This window comes from Prinia subflava, chromosome 1 (genome assembly GCF_021018805.1).
Source record: "Prinia subflava isolate CZ2003 ecotype Zambia chromosome 1, Cam_Psub_1.2, whole genome shotgun sequence".
Taxonomy (NCBI): Eukaryota; Metazoa; Chordata; class Aves; order Passeriformes; family Cisticolidae; genus Prinia; species Prinia subflava.
In genome coordinates, this window is record NC_086247.1 from 153,081,563 (window position 1) to 153,108,931 (window position 27,369).

Here is a 27,369-nt window from a genome sequence, read left to right on the forward strand (position 1 = left end):
GGAAGGTTTGGAGTCTGCTGGAACTCCAATACAAATCTTTTATTTCTGCCAACTGAAGAAATGCTGAGAACTGCAAAAATAACAGAACTGCATGTGAGACAATGTGTTAGACTTGTCTCCACTGCCATTGGAGTTTTCTTTGAAGCTATGGGAGAATGAATTAGAGCTGGAGTTGGAACAGCTCCTGCAGGTGACCACAGCAGGAGCCACTGAACCCATGGTGGTGGGGGTGACTCAGGAATGCCCAGCTCCTGGTGGGCTCAGGGGCACAGCTTGGGCACAGGTTTGGTGTCCTCAGTGGCTGTCAGAGGTGGTGTACAGGGCACAGGGCAGTGTCACTGCCTTCCCGGCTCCGGGGGTGCCTTCCCGGCTCCGGGGGTGCCTTCCCGGCTCCGGGGGTGCCTTCCCGGCTCCGGGGGTGCCTTCCCGGCTCCGGGGGTGCCTTCCCTGCTCCTGGGTGCATTCCCTGAGGAGTGAATGCAGTGTTGGGAGTGGAGCCTGGCAGGGCAGGGCTGCACATGGACAGGGCAGCAGTGAAGGAGCTTTGCTGGATCCTGGAATCCCAGAGTGGTTTGGGTGTGGAGGAACCTTCAGGATCACCCAGTGCCACCCCTGCCATGGCAGGGACACCTCCCACTGTCCCAGGTGCTCCAGCCGGGCCTTGGGCACTGTCAGGGATCCAGGGACAGCCACAGCTGCTCTGGGAATCGCAGCCCAGCCCCTCCCCACCCTCCCAGCCAGGAATCCCTTCCCAATCTCCCAGCCAGCCCTGCCCTCTGGCAATGGGAGCCATTCCCTGTGTCCTGTCCCTCCAGCCCTTGTCCCCAGTCCCTCTGCAGCTCTCCTGGAGCCCCTTCAGGCCCTGGCAGGGGCTCTGAGCTCTCCCTGGAGCCTTCTCCTCTCCAGGGGAACATTCCCAGCTCTCCCAGCCTGGCTCCAGAGCAGAGGGGCTCCTCTGGGTCTCTGGGGCAGCTCTGCAGGCACAGCTCTCTCACATCCCCACACCCCATGGCCTTGGCACTCCTGGTTTTTTGGGTCTGGTGAGTGACCCCTAGCAGGAATGTGTTTGTCTCAGCCAGGAACGAGTGAAAGTGTGGATGGATCATTTTCCATATGAACAGCTGGGCTTTTTTTTTTTTCCTTAATGAGTCTGAGCTGAACAGTTTTAAGTCCAGATTAAAAGCTGGATGGTATAATTATTTTTTAATTGGTCTTTGCAGTAAGAACCAGTGCATTAAACCACACAACTTTCTGAATTCCAGTTGCTGAGAGAAATAGAAGTCAGGTGGATTAAGGATAGTGCTGGAAATTCATTTAAGGAGTATGTCTGAAGCATTTTCATTCAGTGATAATTTAGTATTTATTAATGCAGCTTTTGATTTCTGGAGGCATTATTTGAGGGTTTTGAGCAGTGAGTCTGCACTGATTTATTTGGCTGTGGTGTGAAGTAACACACGTTGTACTGGTTCCAATCTTGATGAGGAAACTGCTCTGGTCCTGCTGCATTTTCAGGGCAGGAATCACTCTCCTTGATAAGCACGGAGCAAGGATCAGAGAAAACACTTGCAGCAGCTCCCTGGGCTGAGGCTGTCACTGCTCTGATAACACAGGCAGGGTGAGAGCTGCTCCTCTGCTTTCCCAGGATAAGGGGGGCCGTGGGGACACCATGAACATGCTCAATCTCTCCCTTCTTTTTTATTTTCCCTGTAGTTCTTATCCAGCTCATTGTTTACTGTGGCTGAACCTGCAAAAATGCAGCAAAATAAGAGTCACAACTCTCAGGGGGACCTTCTCTGTCTACAGCTGTGTGAGAGGAGCTTGTGGTGAGCAAGGGACAGGAGGAGAGGAACGGCCTCAGGCTGGGCCAGGGCAGGCTCAGCTTGGACAGCAGCAGGAATTTCCCCATGGAAAGGGTGCTCAGGCTCAGGGAGGTTTGCAGTGCCCATCCCTGGAGGTGTCCCAGAACACCTGGAGGTGACACTCAGAGCTGGGGACAGGGTGGGCATCGGGCACAGCCTGGACTTGGTGACCTTGGAGCTCTTTCTTAATTTTGAGATGCTCACGCCCTCCACCCCCAGGCTGGTCCTGCCGTGACCACAACCAGGGATGGGTTTAAAATGAAATGATGTTAGCAGCTCCCTGCAGGTCTGGGCAGGGTGGAGGGCTGGGGGTGGCAGTGCCCACTCCTGGTGCAGGCTGAGTTTGGGCTCTGTTCCCCTCCCGTGTCCCAGGCCCTGCAGCAGTTTGCTCCTGGTCTGGTTTAACACAGCTGTCTACACCTTGTTGGAACCTGTCAGCAGCTGATGGGGGGTGCTCGGACTCCAGCCCAGTTCTTCACACTGAATTGAACAAATCTGTTTTTCAGGCAGTTGCATAACGGGAAGTGACTGCTCATCTTCTGTTCCAGTTATTTTTTTTTGTTGGCTTTAGAAACTTTTTTCTTTAGAAACCTTAATTACTCTACTCCAGTTGTAAATAAACATCTGAAGGATTTATCAGGTAATTTCAGGGCCAACCACTGTTGCTTTGAATTTGCTAAGAAGTGACACTGCTTAAAAATCCCTGAAAGCCATAGTTCTGATGCAGGATAAATGAATGTGTTCAGCTCAGTCCAAGAATTTATCCACAGCATGGCTTTGAGGCTTACTCTGGCTGGTTGGTTTTCCAATGCACCTTTAACAAAGGGAAACTTACCCCTTATAAATGGACTTTTTTTTTTTTTTTTTTTTTTTTTTGCTAGTGGGTTTGTTTTTCAATCTGAGTCTGAAAAGCTTGGGTAAGGTGAGTGTCTTTATGCCTTGGAAATGTGATCTGTGAGCTAAGAGGCAAAGAAATAAATGTTAATGACCTTAACCCTATCTAGCTGCACTGCCCTGACCTTTGTCTCCCATCTCCCCTTTCCCCAGGTACAGGTATCACTTTCTGCTTGCACCTCACAACAAATCTGCTCTGATTTGAGCTGCAAGTGGGAAATAACAGGAGAGTGTTGGTTTTCTCTCCTTCTCCTGCCCCCTGGTAATGCCCAGATTCTTGTTTCTGTGGTGGAGAGAGGATGGTTGTGCTGGGGATCACCCAGAGCTGACCTAACAAAGCTCTGCCTAAGCTGAGGTGCAACTTCTGTCAGGTGTTGGGCACTGTCCCCACGTGGGGGAGGTCAAGTGATGTTTTGAGGCTTCTCCTGAATTTGCCAGGAGAATTTGGGATGTTCCTTGAGTGACTTCTGCCCAGCTGGGATCACAGTGGGGTCCTGACAAAATCAGTGTGTAATCAGTTTAATATTTTAGTAGTTTTGGTATCTCAGGACAAAGACATTGCTTAATTCTTGCTAATCTGATCTTTTCCATGTAAAACTTTCAGGTAAAAAATCCTCTGCAGACTTCTGGAATATGCTCAATATTCTGCCTGGGTTTGGTGTGGGTTGATTCTAACCCCTCCTGTTGTCTCTGCACTGATTTTGAGTGTCATTAACTTCTGCAGTTATGACTACAGTCTGTAGTCTAGAAGCCAACAAAAAAGATGGAGAGGGACTTGAACTAAGAGCCTGGAATGGTGGGACAGGGGGGAGTGGTTCAGACTGAGAGAGAGTTAGGTTTAGGTTGGATGTTGGGAAGGGATTCCTGGCTGGGAGGGTGGGCAGGCCCTGGCACAGGGTGCCCAGAGCCCCTGGATCCCTGGCAGTGTCCAAGGCCAGGCTGGAGCAGCCTGGGACGGTGGGAGGTGTCCCTGGAATTCTGATTCTGTGGTTGATGTATTTTGCCACTAGATAAATGATATCCCCTCCGTGCTGCTGACCAGCCCTGGCTCTTGGAAAAGCCTTTCAGCTGGAAGAAGGAGGGGAAGGAAAACCCAACCTGGGCACAACCCCATGCCAGGGTTGTCTCACAGTCAAGCAGGGCAGGCTCAGCTTGTCCCCTGCTCTAGAAGCACAGGAGGAGCTGTAATGCTTCACTGTGCAGCCCAGGCTCTAAAATAGCAAGATCTGAAATATTCAGCTGTCAGACAGTGGCTCCCTGAGCCCTGGACAGTTTTGACTCTGTCCTCAGCAGGGGAATCTGTCCTTGGTTGTGAGCCCCGGTCCCAGCACCACGGGCAGGAGCTGGGGGAGGTCCTCGTGTGTGAAGAAATGAGGGAGAGCTGTGCTTGGTGTGACTCGGTGCTGGAGCTCACTGGTGTCCCACATGTGCAAGGAGCAAGGGGGTTCAGCAGCAGGAGACTGCAGAAAATAAGCAGGGAAGCTCAGTGATTTGCAGCCCTGAAGCTGCACAGGGTGTAAATGCCTTTTATACCTTCCTTTTTTTCTGATCCACATTTGTGGTTTTGCTCTTGAGAATTCACAGAGAAATCAGCTGATGATTGAGACTTTAAACCTGTTGTGTTTCTGCAGTAAAAAATAGGGATTGTTTGGTTTTTCATGTATTCCTTGAACACTGCTTGTGTTGATGTCTGACATCATTTGAAAGACAAAAGTTTTAATCTTTCTGCCTAAAAAGAGCAATGAAGCATCTGCTGTATCATGATTGTCTCAAAAGGAAAAGGTAGAAGCAAAATCCTAAAATTCCACAATGGTTTGTGTTGGAAAGGGCCTTGTATCATCCCAATCCACCCCTGCCATGGCAGGGACATTTCCACTGTCCCAGGATGTTCCAGGTCCATCCAGCCCAACCTTGGGCACTGCCAGGGATCCAGGGGCAGCCACAGCTGCTCTGGGCACCTGTGCCAGGACCTGTCCACCCTCCCAGCCAGGAATCCCTTCCCAATCTCCCATCCAAACCTGTTCTCTGTCAGCTCATAAAAAACATCACTGAGCAGAGGAGATGCTGAATTTGCTGTGCAGTGTTCCTCACCTTTGGTGGGACTGATTGCTGGGGACATGGGGAATGCCTGGATCCTGTTCCTCGTGTGTTCCTGCACATCTGAAATGTTTCCCCTCAAATACAAAGCTTATTAAACCTGTCACACTGATCTGCTGAGATGCTGCTCTTTATTTACAGCACATCTGGGCATGAGACTCGGGTTTATAGAAATATATATAGATGATCTTCTGCATGGAAATATTTCTCCATATATTAACCAAATAATATGTATTTTCAGAGCTTTTTACCCAGTGTCCTGGTCATGCTGCCAGCCTATATTTGGTTGAACTTTGGTATTTTTTCCTTTTTTTCTCCAAAGCATCCATGTCAAATCTACTGCCATTATAAGTTTCCAACCTGAAAAGCCAGGAATTAGATAAATCCCAAATCTCTGTTGTACTGTTAGGTCAGGAGTGGGGCAGTTGTGGTGTGGGGTGAAGCAGCACAGGTCAGTGGTTCCACCACGCTGCTGTCCCTGTAAATGCTCCCTTCACAAGCACCAAGCAAAGCTCAGCTCCAGGAGCACCCAGTGGTCTCTACATGGATCCCTTCCCAGAAAATCCCTGCTGGGTGGGTTTTGAAGTGCTCAGTCCCTGAGTGAGACCTGCAGCTCCCTGCCCACCACACATCCCCTGGGATAATCCCTCCATGCTCCAGGCCCCAGGAGCAGCTGTGACCTGCTGCAGGTGAGGAGACATTAACGGGCAGCTCGGGCACTGCACTTGTGAAACCTGGCAGGCACCAACCTTGACACGTACAGAGATTTCAGTCCCATGAATTTCCGTGCTTTCTCACACTAATAAAGTGTCAGAGGTGGTTGGGAATTCTGCAGGAGCTGCTTGGCTTTGAAGCTGTTGCTGTGGCAGCCTGCAGGGCCCCATGGAGGTGGGAAATCCAAACTTTGCTGTTTGCCCACAGCAGGGTCTGAGCTGACACTGCAGACAACATTCTTTAATCTGGGGTAACTTGGTAAAATCACTCTTGGTGCCTGCAGTTTCCTTCCTGGGTTTCCTTTTCCAAAGCTGAGCAAAGACAATGTTTTGTGGTTCCAGTGGGATGAGGGAGTTCTCCATAGGGGTGCATGGGTATGTTTGATACAGAATCATGGGATGGTTTGGGTTGGAAGGGACATTAAGGATCATCCCATTCCAAACCCCCTGCCGTGGCAGGGACACCTCCACTGTCCCAGGCTGCTCCAAGCCCTGTCCAGTCTTGGACACTTCCAGGGATCCAGGGGCAGCCACAGCTGCTGTGGGCACCCTGTGCCAGGGTCTGCCCACCCTCCCAGCCAGGAATCCCTTCCCAATATCTGATATTTCAGTTTAACATCATCACCCCTTGTTCTATCACCACCTTCTCTCTCTGTCTTTGTCTAAGCCCCCTTTAGGCACAGGCAGGACACAGCTTCACGCTGTGTTTTTGCATGTCCATAACATCAAAAGTATTCCACTGAGCCTTTGATGTGCACAGCGGGGGTTTGTGGTGGGTGAAAGTGGAATAAAACCCAGGGGCTGTTCTGGAAGCAGCTCCAGCCTTCCAGAGGAGCTGTGGGGGAGCAGCCGTGTCCTCTCCTGGGCTCTGGGTGTGGTGAGTGTACCTTGGCCGAGAGACTGCGTGAAGGACTTCTTAAAAACCAGCAAAAATGTCAACTTTTAAAAAGGCACTCAGAGATAAGCCCTTGCAAATGTGCCCTGTTTGTTCCAGTTGTGGGCTGGGGAGGTTTTGTAGTGGTTTCCCCTGGTGTAGTGGCAGGGGAGCAGCAGGCTGGGGTGATGGGAATATAAAAAGAGTTCAGTAAGAGCTGCTCACAGTCTGTGTCTCTGGCTGCCCTCATGCTGCTGGGTTAGGTGATGTTTGATGATTCTGGTAGTGCTGGGATGTTTTATTTCAGGAGATTTGCTCTTGCAGCCTTTGACCCTGGGCAGAAGTCCTCTCCCACATCTGGTGGGTGCTGTTCCAGAGCTGCCATGGAGCAGAATTCCAGTCTCAGATCTGTTTGCTTGTAGCACCCCTGGTGAGGAGAGCAGGATTTCAGATGTGAGAATGTTCTGGTCTCTGTAACTCAGCTGTGACACTGGGGAGCTCCTTCCTATTCCTCCCTGATGCAGGAAGGCATCTCAGGGAGGTCACTTGGCTGAGAGCCCCTCATTAGTGGACAAATGACATTTGGATAATGCAAGCTGCTTCTTCTCCTTGTTGCCATCAAAGAGTTCATTAATGCTCTCCCAGCTAAGGCAGGACGGGCCCTGGAGGGGCTCCAGCCTTGAACGATGATTTCATAGTTCAAGACTTGCCTCTGTTCCTGCTGCTCCTTGTATAAAGTGTGTGTGAGTCTTGAGGAATCTCAAACTGTAAAAATGCTGTTTGTACCCTATAGTATCCCAAAAGATGCAGGTTGGATAATGCTGGCAAGGGGTGGGTGTGGGGATGTGCTTTGACAAGTCAAGCAGATGACAGGAGTCACAGTGGATGTGTATTGATTAGACAGAACAGTAGGGAGAATTCCTGGATTTTTAAACCCTCTATTTTTAGATGTAATTCGTCTGGGCTGAAGGCTTTCTGTTCCCTGAATTGTTCCAAAAATAAATATTTCAGAAGAGGATTAAACTTGAATGTGCAAGACAGTGTTTTTTATGCATCAGTGTTCATGGAAGGAGCTGGTCAGAAATCACTATTCTCCTAAAATTTGCATGCTCTGAATCCAAATTAAAGCTGCTTTCACCAAAACTACTCATCCACGGGAGGCTCGAGGTGCTGGTGAGAATGCAACTGTGAGAGCTAATTTTAGCTAATTCAGTCCTGTGAGCAGAAGAATCCTTCAGCTGTGAAAAGAGACACTTCGCTCTTGCTTAAATCACTTTCTTTTTTTATTGAGCTTCTGCTCAACGGGGAGAGGCTTTGCTGATTGTCACCAAGGGCAATTTCTGCCCTGGGTTTTGGTGCTGGGTTCCTTTTTGGTGTGCATCTGGATGTTAAGATTTTTGTTTTGTTTTGTTTTGACACTTCAGAAAGATCTTTCAATTTTTCTATGCAAGGCTTGTGTCAAAGTCCTTCATCTCAGCCTCCTCTGGGTGTTTCCAGGCTCCTGTCACATACAGTTTGTAACACAGCCTGTCCCACGTTCCTCTCTTGGGCACTAACAGACCAGAGGGCTCTGGCTTCTGGAACTTTCCTTCCCAGGTGAGTGCAGCCCTTGCTGCACTGCCCAGCCTTCCAGAGAGCCCTTTGGGAAGGTCCTTGGCTGGTCCTTGATGCTGTGGCAACCCATGAGTCACTCGTCCAACTTCCCAGAGTCATTGCACATTGTTTCTTTTTTTCAAATCGCTCCTGACATCCCCAAATCCGCGGTGCTATAAAAACAGCCCCGCTTGTGCAGCTGCTTATTTCCTGTCTGATTGTATGAGCCTCACTGGGGTTTAACTTTGTCAACCTGAATCGCTGCCCAAGACTCTCATTTTAAAGTCTGTCCCCTCCAATAAGGGTGAAATGTGGATGCTGCCAGGGAGTGTCTGCTTGCTTTGCAGTGGAAGGCCTTCACTCTTCCCTGTGCTACCTGGGGTGGGGAGGATCCTCTCCTCTCCAAGCAGCAGGACTTGCGTGACTGCCACCGAGCTCTGACTTGCTGGTCATGAATATTTCCCTAGAAAATGTTTCGCTCTTCAAGTGCAGTGGAAATGCATCCTGTGTTTTGAAGACTCTTTAAATTATTAGTCTGTCTTAACTTCTCTTGGGAGAAGCTCCACTCTGAAGCCTGGAATTAAATGTAAAAGCAGTCTCTTTCAAATCCCAGCATCACTTGGGTTGGAGAAGATCTGCAAGGCCGTCAAGTCCAAGCTGACGGCCCCGTCCTTGTCCCCAAAGCACTGAGTGCCACATCCAGTGGTGTCCCTTGGACACCTCCAGGGATGGGAACTCACAGCCTCCCTGGGCAGCCTCTCCCAAGGCCTGAGCACCCTTTCCATGGAGAAATTCCAGCTGGTGTCCAACCTGTCCCTTCTCTGGCCCAGCCTGGGGCCGTTCCCTCTCCTCCTGTCCCGTTCCCTGGGAGCAGAAGTTTGATGCTGAACAAAATTTCATTGATTATTTGGCTGTGGTGCCCATTGAGGAAAAAAGTCCATCATGTATTTGTGAATAAACTCTTGTCTAGGATTTTGGTGAGTTCAGGAACAGTCAAGGAGACAGCGTGGGGGGTTGTGGCCATAAAGACAATTTTCCTTCTCAGGGAAGGTGTCCCTGCCTGTGGCAGGGATTGAAATGAGATCTTTAAGGTCCCTTCCTCCCCAAACCATCCTGTGGCTCTGTGATTCCTTGTCAGGTTGTTGTAGTTATTGCTGTGGGAAGAGCTGGGATGGAAATCTGAGCTGCCCAATCTGCATTTCAGAGGCACGGGGTATATTTAGCTCAGGGTTCACCAGCCTTTGCCTTTGGAGCTCGACACCCTGGGGCTGCTTTGCATGTGGAATGCTGGAGCTGGGGTGGGCAACGCCTCCCAGCTTCTCCTGTCAAGTGATCTTCATGCCCTGGATGTGCTGGAGACACGGTGGGAGTGTTGGGAGCTATTTAAAGGGAGCTGTTTATCCACAGCTTTGGAAACCAGGCCTGAAGGGGGAGAGAACAGGAAACTCAAAGGCTGAGGGGCTTTCTCCTGCAAGGCACGGGAAACAGCCCTGAATTTGGGGTGGGAAACAGCAAGTGCTGCTTGTTCAGGGAGTTGAAGGGAGCTGATAAGGGCTTCTGATCTGGGGAAGGGCACATTCTTCCTGTCTGTTACAAACTCAGGGGCACTGAAGTGCATTCCACCTGGCTGGAATCAGAGGGATAATCCAGGGCATTGCTCTGCTCCCTGTCTGGCATCACAACCAGGCACTTAGACGAGCTCTGGGCACTCAAACTCCTGCATCCTTGGCCCTGGAGACTGGCAGTGATCATTCTGTGGGGAGTTGCTGCTTACATCCTGTTTGGGTGGCTTAGCAAGATGAGCTGGGAGCTCATCCTCCAAAGGGCTGTCACTGGAAGCTGGTAGAGATGAGTAGGTGCTACTAAAAGTAGTAAGAACCTCCAAAATTATAAAAGCCTGAAGGGAACTGTTAATGTTTGCCCTGAAATGTGATTTTGGAATTGCATTGCAGATGGAGTGTGTTTGGTGAACTCTCAGGTGAGAGACTGGGTGTAACCTGGAAGTAGGCAGTGTTAATGGCATGCAGGGGATTCAGTTTTTCCGGGAGGGGAATCTCTGAAGCTGGAGAAGCCCTTGGAGTGTTCTGGACTGACAGGATGAGGAGCTGAGGAACAAGAACTGCTGGTGCAGGATGTGGAACTGGATCTTACCGGGCCAGCAGACATGAGCAGAGTGCATGGCAGGCAGTGCCTGCTCTGACAGTGCAGGCAGGATCTGCTGGGGAGTGGCATTAATGACATCCCTGCCTTTCCCTGCTGCTGCTTTCCCTGCCAGCTGTGGGAAAACAGTGCAGGGGAGGAGGGAAGTCGGGAACTTGGGGTCACAATGCATGGCCAGGTATCTCTAGTCATTAAAACACTTCTCAGAGGTATTTCTCCACACTGGAGAACACTCCTGGTCAGTCATGGGCCATGTGAGATGGGATTTGCTGGATATATGGGTTTTCTCCTGCTGTTCAGCAAGGCTTCTGCAACAGAGGAGTCTTCCTCAATTTATCACGTGAGGGGATGGGGTGAAGTCCCTCAGATTATTTTAAGACCCAACATAAAAAATCTTTGCAGCCACACCTTCAGTTTCAGCAAATCTGTCAGTTTGGGGTAAGAATCACAGATATTTAACACTTCTGCTTGTCAGTGAGAACACCCCCTAACTTAGAGCATCAGTTTTACAATGGGGGCAGTTAAGACCCCCACAGTACAGGAATTTTGCCCTTCAGGAGTTATTTAGAGAGCAACCAGAGGTGCAGCTTTACCAAAGAAAAAGTTGGGTTGGCCAGACCAAGAACCTGTGGTGGATTTAACCTCACAGTTACCAGGCTGACCCAGCACTGGCCCATTTGAACTGGAGCAGCACTAAAAAAGGAGCTCCTGCTTCTCATTTTCTTCAATTCTGCCCGAAATGAGAGGTCTCTGGGTCGTTTGTCTTAACAAATAAGGTAAAGTTTTGGTGGTTTCTGTGCAAAGAGATTGGAATCTCCTGTGTGAGAGTGGATCACAGCAAGAAGTGTGGGATGGATGCCAGGGGAGCAGCCAGTGGGGCTGTGGTGCCTTGGGAGGGGGTGTGGGTGTTCTCCCGTGGGAAGGAGCTGGAGAAGGGCCCTGGTGGCCCAGCTGGTCCCAGGGTGGCTCCCCTGGAAGTGAAGATGTGCAGAGAGGTGTGGGTTTGTGGAGGGTGTTATAGTGTTATCCTCCTCCTCTGTTACCCCTCAGGAGCTGGCACTGAGCACCTCGTGCAGCTGAACCCTGCTCCAGACATTGCTCCATTCCTAATTCATGTGGGAACTCCTTCCCAGCCCTTCTGAAGGGAGCAGGACTCTTCTGGAAGCTTTTCTCACTCCTGAGTGCATCGCTGCTTTACTGAAGCTAAAATGACACTTTTCACTGGGCTGGTTCCTCATTTAGCTGAAAGCTCTGGCATTTTGCTTCCCTGGAACACGAAATGTCCATCTGTGGGGAGAGGAACATGGGTTAGTGTTTATGTCTGACTGCTGAGCAGGTTCTGAGATGATATTTTCCTGTGAGACTGGCTTGATGACTTGCAGTGGTGGAGAACAAGTTGGACATTTAGATCTCCGTGTGGATTGAAATACTTTAGCCTCATGGCTCAGTTTATGTTCTCTTCTCCAAGGGGGCTATAAGGAGGAATTATTGGGATAGAATAATTTTTTTAACAGCATTGTTTGCATCACAATTAAGAAACATTATCAACAAATGTAAAATATTGGGTAGAAAAATTTGGAATGTGACAGCCAGGTGAGGAGATGTTCCCTGGTAAACCTGGTGGGAGCAGCTGCACTGGAATCATGGCAAAAGTCAGGAACAAAGCAGGAGCAGCGAGAGGTGGGCTCGTGACTGGGATGTGGCTGGCACAGGTGACAAGGACTGGCAGGGCCCTGGGAGCTCCTAAGCCATTCACTGAGCACCTGAAATGCTGCTTAGGGCAGGGATGTCCTGGTCAGCCTGGGTTAAATCAGCTTTGCTGCTGTGCTTGGGGAAACCTGTTAAGGTGTGTAAGCAGGGAGGAGCCGCTCTCAGTTTTCATGGAATATCCTAAACAGCTTGAGGAAGTGTTGGTGGGAAACAGCAGCCACAGGATGCTGGAATGTGGGGGGACCTCTGGAGACCCCCCAGGCCAGCCCCTGCCAGGCAGTGGCACAGGGATGTGTCCAGGGGGTTTGGGATGGCTCCAGAGAGGGAGACTCCAGGGCTCTGCCCCTCCATGCAGAAGCTCTTCAGCTCGCTGTGCTTTGCTTTGTGGCCACTGCTCCTTGCCCTGTCTCTGGCAGCGTGAGCAGAGCCTGGCTCCATCCTCTGAGAGCCCTGGGGGATTGGTGTGGATTGCTGGGATCCCCTGTGAGCCTCCCTTCCCCAGGGTGAGCAGGCCCAGCTCCTGCAGCCTCTGCTCCTCAGAGATGCCCCAGAGCCCTGCACATCTCCGTGCTCTGCTGGACCCTCTCCTGCAGCTCCTGGTCCTGAGGAGCCCAGCACTGACAGGATATTCCAGAGCAGAGGGGAGGATCCCCTCCCTCAGTCCTGATCCCAGCAACACTGAGATCTTACTCCTGCTGAGGAGGGAACACCAAGAAAACCTGCCAGGATCACTGGAGGGGGACTGCAGCAAAATCTCCCAAGTCTCAGCTAATTCTGAGTAACTCAGAAGGAAGCCCAGCATCCCTAATTCCCTGCCATCCCAGGGCTCTGTAATCACAATTCCTTCTGCTCTGTGTCTTGCAGATAAGCAGTTTCTGAGGACTGAAGGACCTGCCCAGGGAACACCTGCTTGTGAGGTAGGAACTGATTTTCTAATGACCCAACACTAAGTGTTTAATTCAAAAGCAGAGGTTGGGTAGAGCTGTGTGTGCACACCAGAACAGCTGTGCTGGGAATTGCAGCCACCATCAGAGATCTGAATGAGAGTTCTGCCACTGGGAACTTCTGTGGAGCAGACACGTCTGGAATGCCCTCACCTTTCCATTCTGTTCTATTAAACCTTCTAATTACTGCTCCTTTTACATCCTTCCAGTTCAAATCCTTCCAGACAGAATCACAGCAAGGTCTGGGTTGGAAGGGACCTCAAGGATCACCCAGTGCCACCCCTGCCATGGCAGGGACACCTCCCACTGTCCCAGGCTGCTCCAGCCTGGCCTTGGGCACTGCCAGGGATCCAGGGACAGCCACAGCTGCTCTGGGAATCCCAGCCAGGAATCCCTTCCCAATCTTCCACCCAGTCCTTCCCTCTGGCAGTGGGAGCCATTCCCTGTGTCCTGTCCCTCCAGGCCTTGTTCCCAGTCCCTCTGCAGCTCTCCTGGAGCCCCTTCAGGCCCTGGCAGGGGCTCTGAGCTCTCCCGGGAGCCTTCTCCTCTCCAGGGGAACATTCCCAGCTCTCCCAGCCTGGCTCCAGAGCAGAGGGGCTCCAGCCTTTCAGGTATTTATTCAAGTTTCAGACATTGCTGGAGTTCTGGTTGGGATAACAGGGCTGGTGTGGAATTCCAGGCTTATCCTTTCTGGCCACTTGGACTTTCTTTCTTTGCCTTTTCTGCTTCAAAGGGCTCACATCTTGTTTAACTTGGTCACTCAAATCTTCTTTTTATCAGAGTAAGAGGACTACAAAAGATTAAAATGGGTAAACTAGGCTAAGGAAAACAAGTCAGATTTGATTTGTTGGGAATTGGGAGCAGCAGATCATCCAAGTTTTTTATCCTAGCTGGCCTCTGGGGGAGGCACAGTGAAGCTGCAGTTGCACTGGGATCTGCCATCAGCTCTGCCCTCGGGGTGTTTGAAGTGCTCACAATGTGGAATTGGAGTTTATTCCTGATTCTTGTATGGGCTCAGAGATCCAGGTGTCTTCTGCAGAGCAGTTTGGGTTTGTTCCCCAATGCTGTTTTGTGTTGAAGTCCTGAGAGGAATATTTGTTGTTTCCTTCACTGTTTGGTGCATCCTGTAAATCAGGCTGGAGCTGTGAGGGGCAGTGCTGGTACCAGCAGTGAGCAGAGCAGAGCAGTGCCGTGGGTGGAGCTCCTCACACCTCGACTTCACATCACCAGCTTTGCTCACTGTGGTCTCCTGCAACTGCCTGGAGGTGTCAGGAGCCTCACAGGTCTCCTAAAATCTAGTTATGGGATAAAATTGTTCCCCAGGTGCCTTTTTCTTTGGTTCCCTTAATGGCAGACGCAGAGATAACACAATAGGTGCAGAGTCCTTTATTTTCAGTGGGGCTGATGCTCCTGTTCATGGTGGGACTGGAAGAGGCTCCTGTGTCTCTGTTCCTGGGGTGGGTGCAAGGTGCTCCCTGTGCCTGGGGTGGCTGCAGGGTGCTCCCTGTTCATTCCTGGGGTGGCTGCAGGGTGCTCCCTGTTCATTCCTGGGGTGGCTGCAGGGTGCTCCCTGTTCATTCCTGGGGTGGCTGCAGGGTGCTCCCTGTTCATTCCTGGGGTGGCTGCAGGGTGCTCCCTGTTCATTCCTGGGGTGGCTGCAGGGTGCTCCCTGTGCCTGGGGTGGCTGCAGGGTGCTCCCTGTTCATTCCTGGGGTGGCTGCAGGGTGCTCCCTGTTCATTCCTGGGGTGGCTGCAGGGTGCTCCCTGTTCATTCCTGGGGTGGCTGCAGGGTGCTCCCTGTTCATTCCTGGGGTGGCTGCAGGGTGCTCCCTGTTCATTCCTGGGGTGGCTGCAGGGTGCTCCCTGTGCCTGGGGTGGCTGCAGGGTGCTCCCTGTTCATTCCTGGGGTGGCTGCAGGGTGCTCCCTGTTCATTCCTGGGGTGGCTGCAGGGTGCTCCCTGTTCATTCCTGGGGTGGCTGCAGGGTGCTCCCTGTTCATTCCTGGGGTGGCTGCAGGGTGCTCCCTGTTCCTGGGGTGTCTGGAAGGTTCTCCCTGTTCCTGGGGTGGCTGGAAGGTGCTCCCTGTTCCTGGGGTGGCTGGAAGGTGCTCCCTGTTCCTGGGGAGGCTGGAAGGTGCTCCCTGTTCCTGGGGAGGCTGGAAGGTGCTCCCTGTTCCTGGGGTGGCTGGAAGGTGCTCCCTGTTCCTGGGGAGGCTGGAAGGTGCTCCCTGTTCCTAGGGTGGCTGGAAGGTGCTCCCTGTTCATTCCTGGGGTGGCTGGAAGGTGCTCCCTGTTCCTGGGGTGGCTGGAAGGTGCTCCCTGTTCATTCCTGGGGTGGCTGCAGGGTGCTCCCTGTTCCTGGGGTGGCTGTGCCCAGGCTCCTGGGGTGTGCCCAGCTCCTGCTGGCGGTCCCAGGGCTGTGGCTGCTGGCCAAACCATCTTAAGTCGTTGTCTCAAAGCCACTTGAAGAGAAGCCAAGGAAGATGGCTTATCTCCCCTGGTGGGAGGGAGGGGGGCCGTGCCCAGACTGCCCCACGTGCTTGTCCCCGTGGCCTCAGTGGACCTGCAGAGGTCACAGGAGGTGGAGTGTCACCTTCTCCTCAGGGCGAGGCCGCATGGGGACGGTGACAGGGCCATGGGAGAGCTTTGTGTTTCCTTTCCTGCACCTGCCAGTTTTGAGTGGGTTTCATTTTTCCTCTTTTCTACCTCTCTCGGCTTGGCCCGGTGTGCTCTGAAGGTCTTCCAGGCTCCTGGGATGTCTGGACTGGATTTAGACTTTGTGGAATATCTCCAGTTGGACCCTCAGGGATCATTGAATCCAACAGGCTGCTCAGACTAAACCCATGGCTGAGAGCGTTCTCCAGGCACCCCTGGCACTCTGGCAGGTCCTGCTGTACCTCACAGCTTCTCTAGAGAGGGGACTTTGCCTTTGGGATTTTCCTCCTTGCATTTGTCCCTTGTACAGAGCTGGGAGCTGGGCAGGACCTGCCTCCTTAGTCCCATGTGCCTCTCCACATTGGCTGTTCCACAGTTCAGGACATGCAGACCAGCCAGGTGTTTCCCACAGACTGCTCTGAGCAGCTCCGAGTGCTTCCTGCAGTCATTTATCCGGGAATGTTTCATCCAGGCCCACTGAGTGTGAGGAGGAATAGGGGCAGCTTCCTCCCCATACCCTCTGGGAAGCTGGGGGAGCAGGCAGGCAGGAGGAGATGTTGGTGGGAGCTGGGCACTGCCTGCCCTGCTTGGATTCACCTGCCCGAGGAATATCTGGGCTTCTTTACAACCCTGAGCCTGTGTTCTGAGATTGTCCCTAGGGAATACCCCAGTTCCTCCTGCTCATTCCATCAGGAGCTCTTCCAGTCAAGTCCATGGCAATGTTTGGTCATCCCTCTTAAAGTGCAGACACTGACCATGACTGTGGCACCTGGATCTTTGTTTGGTTCTTGTGCTGGTTCCACGTGTACACGTGGGGAGAAAACACTTCTGCAAACCTTACCTGCTGGGTAAATTTATACTTTGTTGTGTAATGGCTCTATCTGGGAAGAAACACCCACAAACTCACCTTTAGGGTCACTTTTATTGGGTGTGAGGCCCTGGCACAGGGTGCCCAGAGCAGCTGTGGCTGCCCCTGGATCCCTGGCAGTGCCCAAGGCCAGGCTGGAGCAGCCTGGGACAGGGGGAGGGTCCTGGCAAGGGTCCCTCCAACCCAAACCATTCTGGGATTTGAGGATTCTGAGTCACTTTACCACTCAGGGTTTTACTTTCTTAAAGTGTTGTGGGAAGCACCCTTGATTAAAATCAAAAGATTTTTTCCAGTTCTACACTGAATATTTATTTATTTATTCCCCTCTTTTTTCCCTTTTGGAAGGGAATTGCTGTGTCCCAGGGCACCTCAGTGTGGCACTGGATGCTGCACCTGTGATAAGAAAGTGAATCGTTCTCTGAGGAAACCACCACACCATGCCTGATAACACTGCAGGGACACCTGGAATGTCTTTTATTGCTCTTTCTTTCATGAAATCTCAGCTTTTGTTGTCTAACCAAAGCCTTATTTTCCAGGCACCCTTGAATGTGTTTGTTATCAGGAGCACGGAAATGTAAATACAATGGTGGTTGGGCTGCAGCAGCTCCTCCCTTCCTCCCCCTGCCTTCCTGCATGCACTTGGGAAGGGGGGAGCTGTTCTTCTGCACTAATTCATTTCAGAAAGGACTGTTCTTCCCCCTGCTGCCACCCCATCAGATTTCCAAGAGAGACAATTCTCTCCTTGAGACCAAGAGCGAACACAAGGCCTCGTGCTGTGGCTCCTCTTGGCGTTTCCCCAAGCTCCTGCCTACCAGCACATCCCATTTTTTCACTAGATAAGCCACACAGGCACTGTTCTACTTGAACTAAGACTGCATTCTTCTGCTTGCAACATCTGAGCTCATTTCCTAGAAGAAAAACTGAAAAGATGGAGCCTTGACCACGCTGGGTCTCCCAGCCCTAAGTTTGCAGCTGTTTTTGAGAGCTGCTGCCCAAGTGTGGTTGTGCTGCTCACTGGGAGCTAATGTTGGTTGATCTCTCAGTCAGCAGGAATTTTGTCATTAAAACCAGGTCAGGACAACAGAAAAGCTCCAGTGCAGAATTTGTTCTTTGGCCTCACTGGGGAGGAATTGGGCTCAGCTGTTGGATGTGAGCAGTCACTCTGTGCCTGTCATCTGCTTTTTTTACTGAGTCTGTCATGAGCTTTGTGTGGCAGGAACAACTTTGTGGGCAGAGTTCCTTCTCCTCAGTCTCCAGGCCTTTCCTGCCTGAGCTGCCACGGCAGATGCCCCTGGTGTGTCTGCAGCAGGCTGAGGCTGCTCCCTGTCCCTGCTGAGGAGCTCAGGGCCGCTCCTCTGGCCCTGCGCCAGCGGTGGGGCTGAAGCAGCTAAAGAAAAATCCCCGGGATCCTCTCTAAGGATAAACATCACGTGAGAGCAGGAGTGTCCCCCTGCCTGGGGACAATTAACGTGCTGTGCTGGGAGGCAGCAGCTTAAGGGCTGGGCTGGCATCCCCCTGGCTGAAGGGATAAGCTGCAGGGCCACAGGAGGGGCTGGCCTGGCCTCAGCTTTCCTTGCTGCTGAGCGTGACACGGGGCTTCCAGAGCCTGCTGGGTTCTCTGTAAATCAGGAACCTGGAAGTCCTTGTCTGGGGAGGTGGGAATGTTCCTGCCGAGCCTGTGGGCTGGTGGAGCTCCCTGCAGCTGGATTCCTGCTGGATGTGCCACTGGACACGTTTCCAGGCACTGCTCTGCAGCTCTGGCTCTGCTGTCCCTGCCCTGGGCAGCACAGGAGCTGCAGGGCTGGCGTGGCAGGGTGGTGATGCTGCCTCGTGGCTCCTGCTCTGCACCGAGGGGTGCTGAGCTCTTTCATCTCCCCAGGAATTCCCTGGGGAGGGAGAGAGAGGGTCCCTCTCTGCACTGAAGCTGCTGCTGGAGCCAGGAGTTGCCCCGTGGTCCCTCAGAGCATCCTGAGCTCTCCCTGGGGTGATTCCCTGGACCTTTCCCTGCCTCAGTTACCCCTCTCCCTGTGCTTGGGAGCTGCACCATCACCACCAGGAGGGCCCTTCTCCCTTGGATCACAGGCAGGCAGGTCTTGCTTCCCAAGCTTCCAACAAATCCTTCCCTGAGCTGTTGTAGCTCATGGGTTCAGCTCTGCTTGCAGAGGGGCCCAAGAGTGATTTTGAAGTGCTTTTAAAGCTAAAGGCTTCTACCTTGCTTTAAGAGGATTGCAGAGTTCTGCCTTTCTCACCTGTGTGTAGGCACAAATATCCCTGCTTAGAGGTAATTCCTATTAAGGTGGAATATGTTTAATCTCCTATTACATCTATGTGGGGTTGCCCCGAGATGAACAAAATCCACACATGGAATTGCCCATGGTGGTGCAAAAAGCCCTTTCTGAGCATGATCCAGTGACACACCAGTGTGTGAAGGCAGCCTGGGGTATCCCAGAGCTGTCCTGGAAAGGGTGAGGGACAAGGATATCCCAAAAGTGTCCTTAACAGAGTTAGGAACAGGGATATCCCAAAGTGTCCTCAGCAGGGTAAGGAACAGGGATATCCCAGAGCAGTCAGGAACAGGCTCCACAGCTTGGAGCCTTCCAGGTGTGTTCTGCTCCCACCCTGAATGTGCTTAGGGACTTCAATTCTCCATGGGTTTCTGAGTGGCCAGAAAAAGAGGGAACTTTGTTCCTGCCCTGAAAATCCCCATGGATGGAGAGGGAGGTGCTCGTGCATGGTCCCTGGGCACGTCCCCGTGGAGCAGTTCCCCAGTGTGGTCACAGAGCTGGGCACTGAGAGCATTTGCTTTTCCTTGTTAAACATCTGCCTCCACCAGGCTTTGTTGTGGTTTCCAAACAGCAGCCCCTGATCTCTGCACCAGCCCAAGGTGTCTGTTCCATTTCCAGGTTCCTCTGGGGGCATTTCTGGGAGTCTGCAAAAGCCACAATCTTCAGAGGCAGCTGATGAGTGCATAAAGTCTCTCCCTTGCTGTAGCCAAGATCTTGCAGAATTTACAAATAGCTAAAACTCATTTCTTGGTATAGAAATGCTTTGGTCCATTCTTCCAGAGCTTTGTGACCTTCCAGTAGTGTTTGAAAGCTTTAGAATATTGTTTTCTCTTGACAAATTTTCTCTTGACAAATTTTCTCTTGACAAATTTCTCTTGACAAAATATTATTTTCTCTTTCAAAGCTGCCTTGAAAAAGCAGTGCCAGGTTTGCTGTTCCACTCCTGTGGAACACCAGGCTGGTGCTGAGTTGCCATGAATAAAACCAACTCTCCACTGAACTTTCTCACGTGGAAGCCTCCAGTCCTGTGTCCTGATGGGCAGGTTCTGGTGCTCTGTAATTACCTTGTCAGGAGAAGGGCTTCTTTTAATTAAAAGTGAGGTAGCTGCTCTGATAGAGTCACTGACACAACTGGAATTATTCCGTGCAGGGAAAGGAGTGGAGCCTGTGTGGAAGTGGAGTGGCTGGAACAGGGATGGTTCAACCTGTGCCTGATCCCAGCTTAATTTCAGAATTTGTCCTCTCTGCCCTTGCTTTCCCTCCTACGCTCTCAGATGTGTGCATACACATATTTATATATTATTATATATACATAAGGCAAAACTGTGAGTTGATGAAGGCACTGAGGCCTGCACAGTGGTACTCAAACTATAATTAGGCTGGACTAAACCTCTGAATTTTTTTCTCACAGCATGACTTGAACTCATTCTCGTCTCTGGGTTTGTCCTTCCAGTGTTTGTGTTGTACAGTTCTCATCCCTTCTTAAAAATTAACGCCCAAATTCTCACGTGAGAACAAACTCCATTGTTCTGGGAGACATGTATGTAAGACAAACATGGAATGGGATGAACTCAGAGGAGCTGGCACGAGGGCTGAGGGGCTGAGGTGAACTTTTGCAGTGAAACCTCTCCCTTGGTGTGCACTCAGCTGTTGTGCCCAGGCTGTGGCAGTGAGGTGAGGCTGCAGGGAGAAAAATGAGGGGGTAAAGAGGAGAATTGTTGGGTGATCCACTCTGTCAGTGATGTGCCATCATCCTTCCCTCTCTGGGCAGAGCCTGGCAGCCCAGGGAGTGCTGTGGGCAGTGTTGGGGGCTTTGCTCTGGGTTTTGCTGTGTGTTTGCTGTGGGTTTTGCTTTGGGTTTTGCTGTGTGTTTGCTGTGGGAGGGAGGTGGATCCAGGCTCCTCCCTGGGCCCGGTGCTAAGAAAGGAAAGCAGCTGACGGGAGCAGCTGCTGGGGCTGGGGCTCAGCCCAGCATCCTCCGGAGAAAGTGCTTTGCAAACAGCCCTTTCCTACCCTGCCCCCACTGCTCCTTCCCTGTGCCAGGAGAGGAGAGGAGACTCTTCCCCATGATTGATGAACTCTCCTTTTTTGGTGCTGCCTGTCGGGGAAGCGGCGCACGAAATCCCCTCTGCTGCGAGGCACTGCGGCCCAGCGGTGAGCTGGGCTCTGGGGCTGGGCTCAGACTGGGCTTTTTGGAGCTAAAACTTCCAGGGCTGGGCAGAAGGTGGGCAGACTCTTCTTTTTTCCTTAGATAAATATTTGTGATTTTTGGAGTCCTTTTTAGGTCTCTCCCTTGAGTGCTTGTAGGCCTGTGCCGAGCTCGACGCTTGAAAGTCCCTCACAGTTATTATCTATGAACTCATCTTCCATGTGGCTTTTTTGAAGGCCAGCCAAGAGCATTAATCCCCACCTTCTAGAGTCCCTAATCCCTGCTGGGGCTTAGAGGAAAGTTATTCTTGTCCTCCCAGTGAAGCTGCTCTGGCAGAGCATCTCTCTGTGTAACTTAAGGCAAGTTTATTAATGTGACTTTTTATCAGCTTGGAAAGGATACAGCTCTGGATGGAGCAATCCAACTTGGACAGTCTTACCCCATCCTGCTGAGTGCTTAATGGCACTGAGGTTGCCCAAAGGGAGGGAATGCAGGAGGCTGCTGTGCTCTTATCTCATCTCAGGCATAATTACAATAGTAAAATGTTCTTTGCAGGCACGAGTGCGTGCCACAGGTCTTTTCTGGGCATGGGTGCAGCTGAAGCAGAGTCAGGGCTGGAAGTGGGCTGCTGGGGTGATTCTCTGCAGTTGTATCGCTCTTCCTCTCCTCAGCCTGACATTCCTAAAGCCTCCCAGCTCTGGTTTTTGTCCAGTTGTGGCTGTTCTGGCGTCTGGCCCTCTCCTACGTGAGCCTCCCCCTCCCCACCATCCCTCGCTGCTCCCAGGAACGCTGCTCTGAGCGCTCCAGGCTGCCTTAGGTGGGTTTCCTTCCATCCGCTCTCCTCCCAGGGGCTGGGGCAGGAGGAGTTGGAGCAGCTTTGCCTCAGTTCAGTGTTGTCAGTCTGGTGGCTCTGGGCAGCTCTGATGATCAGTGTGGTGCCAGTGGAGGGTTTGGGAGGTGGCTCAGGGCCCTCACAGAGCTGAGCTGCCTCTCCTGAGCTGCCTTCCACTGGAAATTGCAAAACACCCTCAGGCTTTTGGACAAGTGCAGAGCAATTGCAGTGCATTTCCCAGGAATGCAGCAGGGCTGCTCTCTTGGGTGTCTGGAGTTCTCTGTCTCCTGGTTCTGTGGGCAGAGTGTGGCTCTCCAGCCTGGGAGCAGCAGGAGTTGTGTGGAGAGCCCTGATAAAACAGACTCGTGCTTCAATCTCCTCACCCTGAGCAGGGGAGCCTGACACAAGGCCAGAAGGGACCTGGTGGGAAAGCTGAGAGTCTGAAATGAGAGTTTGCAGAGCCCTCAGTGCAGCTGAACACGGAGCTGAGATCGCAGGGGACTCTGTGGAAATGCTGAGTTCCACAGCCTGGCTGGCAGGGTGGGCAGGCCCTGGCACAGGGTGCCCACAGTAGCTGTGGCTGCCCTTGGATCCCTGGCAGTGCCCAGGGCCAGGCTGGATATTGGAGCACCTGGGACAGTGGGAGGTGTCCCTGACATGGCAGGGGTGGCACTGGAGGGTCCTTAAGATCCCTCAAGCCAAACCATCCTCTGATACCATTCCATGATAGCAGGTACCTGCACACATATAAACAGGAATTCTCCCTGGTTCTCTTGCACTTGGATATTCCTTCTGCCTTGATCTTTGACACAGATCTGGCTCCAGCTAATTACTTACATTTTGCATAAGTGCAGAATGTAGACTTTATTTTTAAACTGCTTTTACTGAGTTGAAAATAATGTTAATCAGGGACATGTAATATTGACGTTACCCGCCACTGGAATTCCTCGAAGTCCTGGAGCACTGGTATTTATTTCTCTGTTCCCTTTGTGTGGAGGCCTGGAAGCTTCCAGGATGGGTGGGAATGATGGCATCACTCCTCTCTGGGGATGAGAGGGGAGGTGTGGTGGCACTGGGGGTGCAGCTCCTCCTGGGGGTGATTCCTCAGTGGAATCCTGGCTGCTGGGGCTGTGCCCCGGCTCTTTGGAAGGGAATTTTGTGTGGATGCATTGGCACCACCATGGGGAGCAGCAGTGGCACAGCCTGTGGCTGCTGGCAGCTTTTGGCCTGTGCCAGGATCGCCAGAGTGCTCTGACTGGTGGGATGTGTGGTGAGATGGATTCCTTGTGGAATTACAGAATCACAGCCAAGGCAAATGCTGGAGTGCCCAGGTCCCTCAAGGACCTCACTCCTGTAAAACTGTTCTGCCTGGCACGGGCTGTGTTTGGGGGAGCCGTGCAGAGCCTCCAGCTCCTCTTGGAAGGGCTCCTTGCAGGGCAGGTGCAAAGCTGAGGCTGTGTGGGGCATGCACTGATCCATCCTCACTGGGATAAGGCTGAGTTCCTTGGAAAACCTCTCCTGGAGCAGCCCTGGCATCGTGGGTTGTTGTTCCAGCTGCAAACGTGCATTGTCCTGTTGGGGTTTGGTGTTGCTGTAGTTCCTACAGCAGTCCTGCAGCTCCAGTGCAGTTTTTGTTGTTCCAGCTGCAAACGTGCATTGTCCTGTTGGGGTTTGGTGTTGCTGTAGTTCCTACAGCAGTCCTGCAGCTCCAGTGCAGTTTTTGTTGTTCCAGCTGCAAACGTGCATTGTCCTGTTGGGGTTTGGTGTTGCCGTAGTTCCTACAGCAGCTGTGCAGCTCCAGTGCATTTTTTGTTGTTCCAGCTGTAAATGTGCACTGTCCTGTTGGGGTTTGGTGTTGCTGTAGTTCCTACAGCAGCTGTGCAGCTCCAGTGCATTTTTTGTTGTTCCAGCTGTAAATGTGCACTGTCCTGTTGGGGTTTGGTGTTGCTGTAGTTCCTACAGCAGTCCTGCAGCTCCAGTGCAGTTTTTGTGGGTGTTGGGAGCTTTTCCCTCGTGCACTGCATGGACTGTGTGACGTTCCTGGGATGCACTCTGCAGTTTCACAGGATCTTTAAGGCTGAAAAAGACTCCCAAGATCACCGAGTCCAGCCTTTGACTGACACCCCATATCAGCTAATCCACAGTTTAACTCAAGTAGCCTTGAGCCCTCCTGGTTGCTGTTGCCTCCCCTGGGTGCCCTTCTGGTCTTGCACTTTCCATAAAGTGCCTTTACATTAAAGAAAAAAATTCCTTCTTTTTTTGTTGAATCAAATACAGATAATTTCAATATTCATTAATATCCACATCTAAAAAGAGCAGGTGGGAACTGCTTTATAAAGCTGGGAAATGCTGACCTGGCAGCCTTCAGGCCACCTTCAGTAGTGGCTTTTGAGCTGACAGTGAGTAGGAGCTGCACACGTGGAGAGAGGAGCTTGTTTTACACCTTGCCCTTGGCTGCTGTGGGATTTCTGCCTGGTTGTCCTTGGAGACTTCATCGTTCCACGTGAGCTCTCGAAACCACGAAGAGAACAGAAGTTTCCTCAGATCTCCAGAAGTTGAGGGGATCTTTTTAACATTCCCAGCACAGCAGGAGTGCTGGGGACTGTCTGCAGCCTGGCTCTGGTAATTCATGTGGCATTTGCATAATTGATGACGGGGAAGGCACAGCTCATTGGCTTTATCAGTGCTTTCCTGAGGGAAATGGAGCTGATGAACACGTCCCTGACTGTGGAGCAGAAATCATCATTAAGGACTCAATGCAGCAAGTTGAGTTTATTTGCAGTACCAAAAGAGCAAACACAATGCTTGGAACTGGAAATGGCTCATTCCCTAAGGAATGAAACCCCACAGTTTCAGATGGACACCCCTGGGGAGGCTCAGATTGCCCCACTCCTGGAAGGGGTGCTCCAGGGGGAGCAGCAGGGGTTGTTCCTGATCCAGGGAGATTCCAGACACAGGAGGGGAAGTGCCTGGGGCAGACAGTGAGAGGAGGAAGCAATTGGGGCTGAAGTTCTGCCTCGGCTCTGAGGTCATGCTGAAACTTCATTAACCCCAGCTGAAAGGAGAACTTCAGACTTCTGTTTATTGTCTGGTGTGGCCATAAAGGGATTGTGGAAGTGACCTGGGATCTGCATGAAGCCTGCAGAGCTATTTCATGGTTACAGTCCTGGAATCCCAGACTGGTTTGGGTTAGAAAGAACCTTAAAGATCACCCAGTGCCACCCCTGCCATGGCAGGGACACCTCCCACTGTCCCAGGTGCTCCAGCCTGGCCTTGGGCACTGCCAGGGATCCAGGGGCAGCCACAGCTGCTCTGGGAATCCCAGCCCAGCCCCTCCCCACCCTCCCAGCCAGGAATCCCTTCCCAATCTCCCACCCAGCCCTGCCCTCTGGCAGTGGGAGCCATTCCCTGTGTCCTGTCCCTCCAGCCCTTGTCCCCAGTCCCTCTGCAGCTCTCCTGGAGCCCCTTCAGGCCCTGGCAGGAGGAATCTGGGATTTCTGAGTGGAATTACCTGTATTGTGCCTGTGTTCCCTCGTGGAGGCAATAGTAGGAACTGTTTTCTCTTTACTTGTGCATTTCTGGCTTGTTTCCTGCAGCAGCTTGGAGGCTCTGGGGCTGACAGAATTTGTTCTGAGTAATTAAAGTGAGCCAGAAGGCTCGGGCTGTTTGTGCTGAGAAGGGAGACAACTCTGCAAGTGCTTTGTCTGTTTTAGGAGTCCAAGCCTAAAATCATCAAACACCCCAAACCTGCCCCCTCTGCACCCAAACTTGCTCTCTTTGTCCCCAAATCTGCATCCTCTGGTCCTGTCCCACCACAGCAATCATTTAAGCCCTGTAAATAATAGCTGGGAAATTTCTTGCTGTATTTATGTATTGTCTGAAGGAGAGCGTGGCTCTGGGACTCTCCCTGAAATCCTCATTTGCTGAAAGTCCAAATGTGCACTAGAAATGAGGAATATTCCATTTGCTGCCTCCCTGTCTGCTCTCCCAGGAGCTCTGAGGACGCTGCCAGCTCACTCTGGTCTCAACAACACCCTCAAGCTGAAATTTGGGTTGATTTGGCTGTGGAAGTATCTGGAATCTCCTAATGAATCCTGGTTTGATGATTCCATCGGGTGCTTGGGCTGGTCCAGCAGGTCTGGAGCATCCCAAAGAGCTGGACACCTTCCCTCTGCCAGGAGGTGCTGCCTGCACATCAGGGACTCCCTGGGGAGCTGATCCTGGCTGTAATTCTGGAATCCAGGTCACCCTTTCTGAGGCTGGTTTTTCCAGCACTTGAGCCGAGTGTGATTTTAAGTTGGAGAAGCTTTTGTTGGAAAGATTTTATTGATGATCTCTCGGCCTCCATCTCTTTCCCTCTGAGAAGCTTCTGGCGATTTGTGGGATTTTCCTGTGACTCCAGAAACAGCCATGAAGCAGAGCTCTGGCTGTGTTTAGCTATAAAACAATAAATAAGTGAATCCCATTGGTTTAGACTGTGCCAAAAAAATGATAAAAAACTCAGTTGGGTCACAGATTTTTGTGCCCAGCCATGGAATGTAAGGAACGCCAGCGGCTCCGTCGGTGGCTGTGTCCTCTCCTTTGGGAGGATGGATGCAGAAATCTTTCCATGGATTCCAGGGCTCTGGGAAGGAGCATGACTTAGCAGATCTCTGCTCTCCTGTTTCCTCACGCCTCAGCAGCCACGGCCGAGTGCTCCCAACAGCTCCAGCTAAGAAAAGCAACCTGACTTAGCCAGGAGAAATGGGAATTATGACCGAGCTGTCCCTGTTCCTCCCAGCCAGGCGTTTCATTTGGGATGGAGTTAGGAGCTAATTTTAAAGGAGCAAGTGGATCTGATGGAATAATGGATGTGCTTCTCATAAATCTGGGCGTCAGAGCGTCCTTTAAACCAGCAGAAGTGAGGAGGTGTTACTGCCCCGTTCCTCCTGGGTGGAGCAGGGTTCCCTTCCCTCTCTGGCAGGAGGGTTGCTGGGCCAGGGGCTGAGTGCAGCGTGTTTGGAGCAGGATGGAGCTGTGGATTGCTGCCTGGCAGGGCTCTGGGGCAGGCTGCAATGCTGTGTCATTGTCACTGTCACTGTCACTGTCACCGTACCTGGGCGTGCTCCTGCGGGAAAAGCAGCGTTCCCTCTGCAGAAATCCCCAGAGGGAGGCAGCGTCCTGCACTCGCTGTGATTGTGTCTGGACAGCTCACAGGCTTTCAGCGTTGGGCTTTTGGGCAGCATCCCTGTGCCCACTCTCCTCTTTCTCTGTCTGCAGACAAGACACACAAAATCTGGGTCAGACTGATCATAACTTGAAATTCCAAGCCTGTGCGTGCCCGCAGGCAGGAACACAACAGAGCAGTCAGGGAAGCTGCAAAATGGAAGCACAAAGTTCAGGAAATAAATTCCACTCTTTTCTGGATGGGAAGCTGGAGGCTGTGGCTCATGCAGGTTTTGATTTGCCTCATTTCCAGAGGGTGGTGAGTGGGATGATGGCTCTGGGAAGTTGTTCCAGGTGGTTCCTTGAAGTAAAACCTGAGCAAGGAAGTTGCTGAAGAGAAGTTCTCAACACCCTGAGATGTTGTGGCTGCCTCTGCATCCCTGGCAGTGTCACAGGCCAGGCTGGACAGGGCTGGGAGCCCCTTGGGATTGTGGAAGGTGTCCCTGCCATGGTAGGGGTGGCACTGGATGATCCTTGAGGTCCTTCCAACCCAAACCATCCTGGGGCACTTCCAGGGATGGGGCAGCTGGGA

The 27,369-nt window shown here is 51.9% G+C and overlaps 1 protein-coding gene across 7 annotated transcripts in view; it reads left to right on the forward strand.

Annotated features, from left to right (window-relative positions):
• MAP4 (microtubule associated protein 4) overlaps window positions 1-27,369 on the forward strand; it is a 153,434-nt gene that overhangs the window by 15,921 nt on the left and 110,144 nt on the right. For 6 of the 7 annotated variants that reach the window (XM_063417969.1, XM_063418013.1, XM_063418022.1 and 3 more), the window contains exon 2: window positions 12,765-12,817. The exons of the other annotated variant lie outside the window; for it this stretch is intronic. The gene's annotated coding sequence lies outside the window, so the exon portion shown is untranslated. The remainder of the gene's footprint in view (window positions 1-12,764; window positions 12,818-27,369) is intronic. 7 annotated transcript variants of the gene reach the window in all.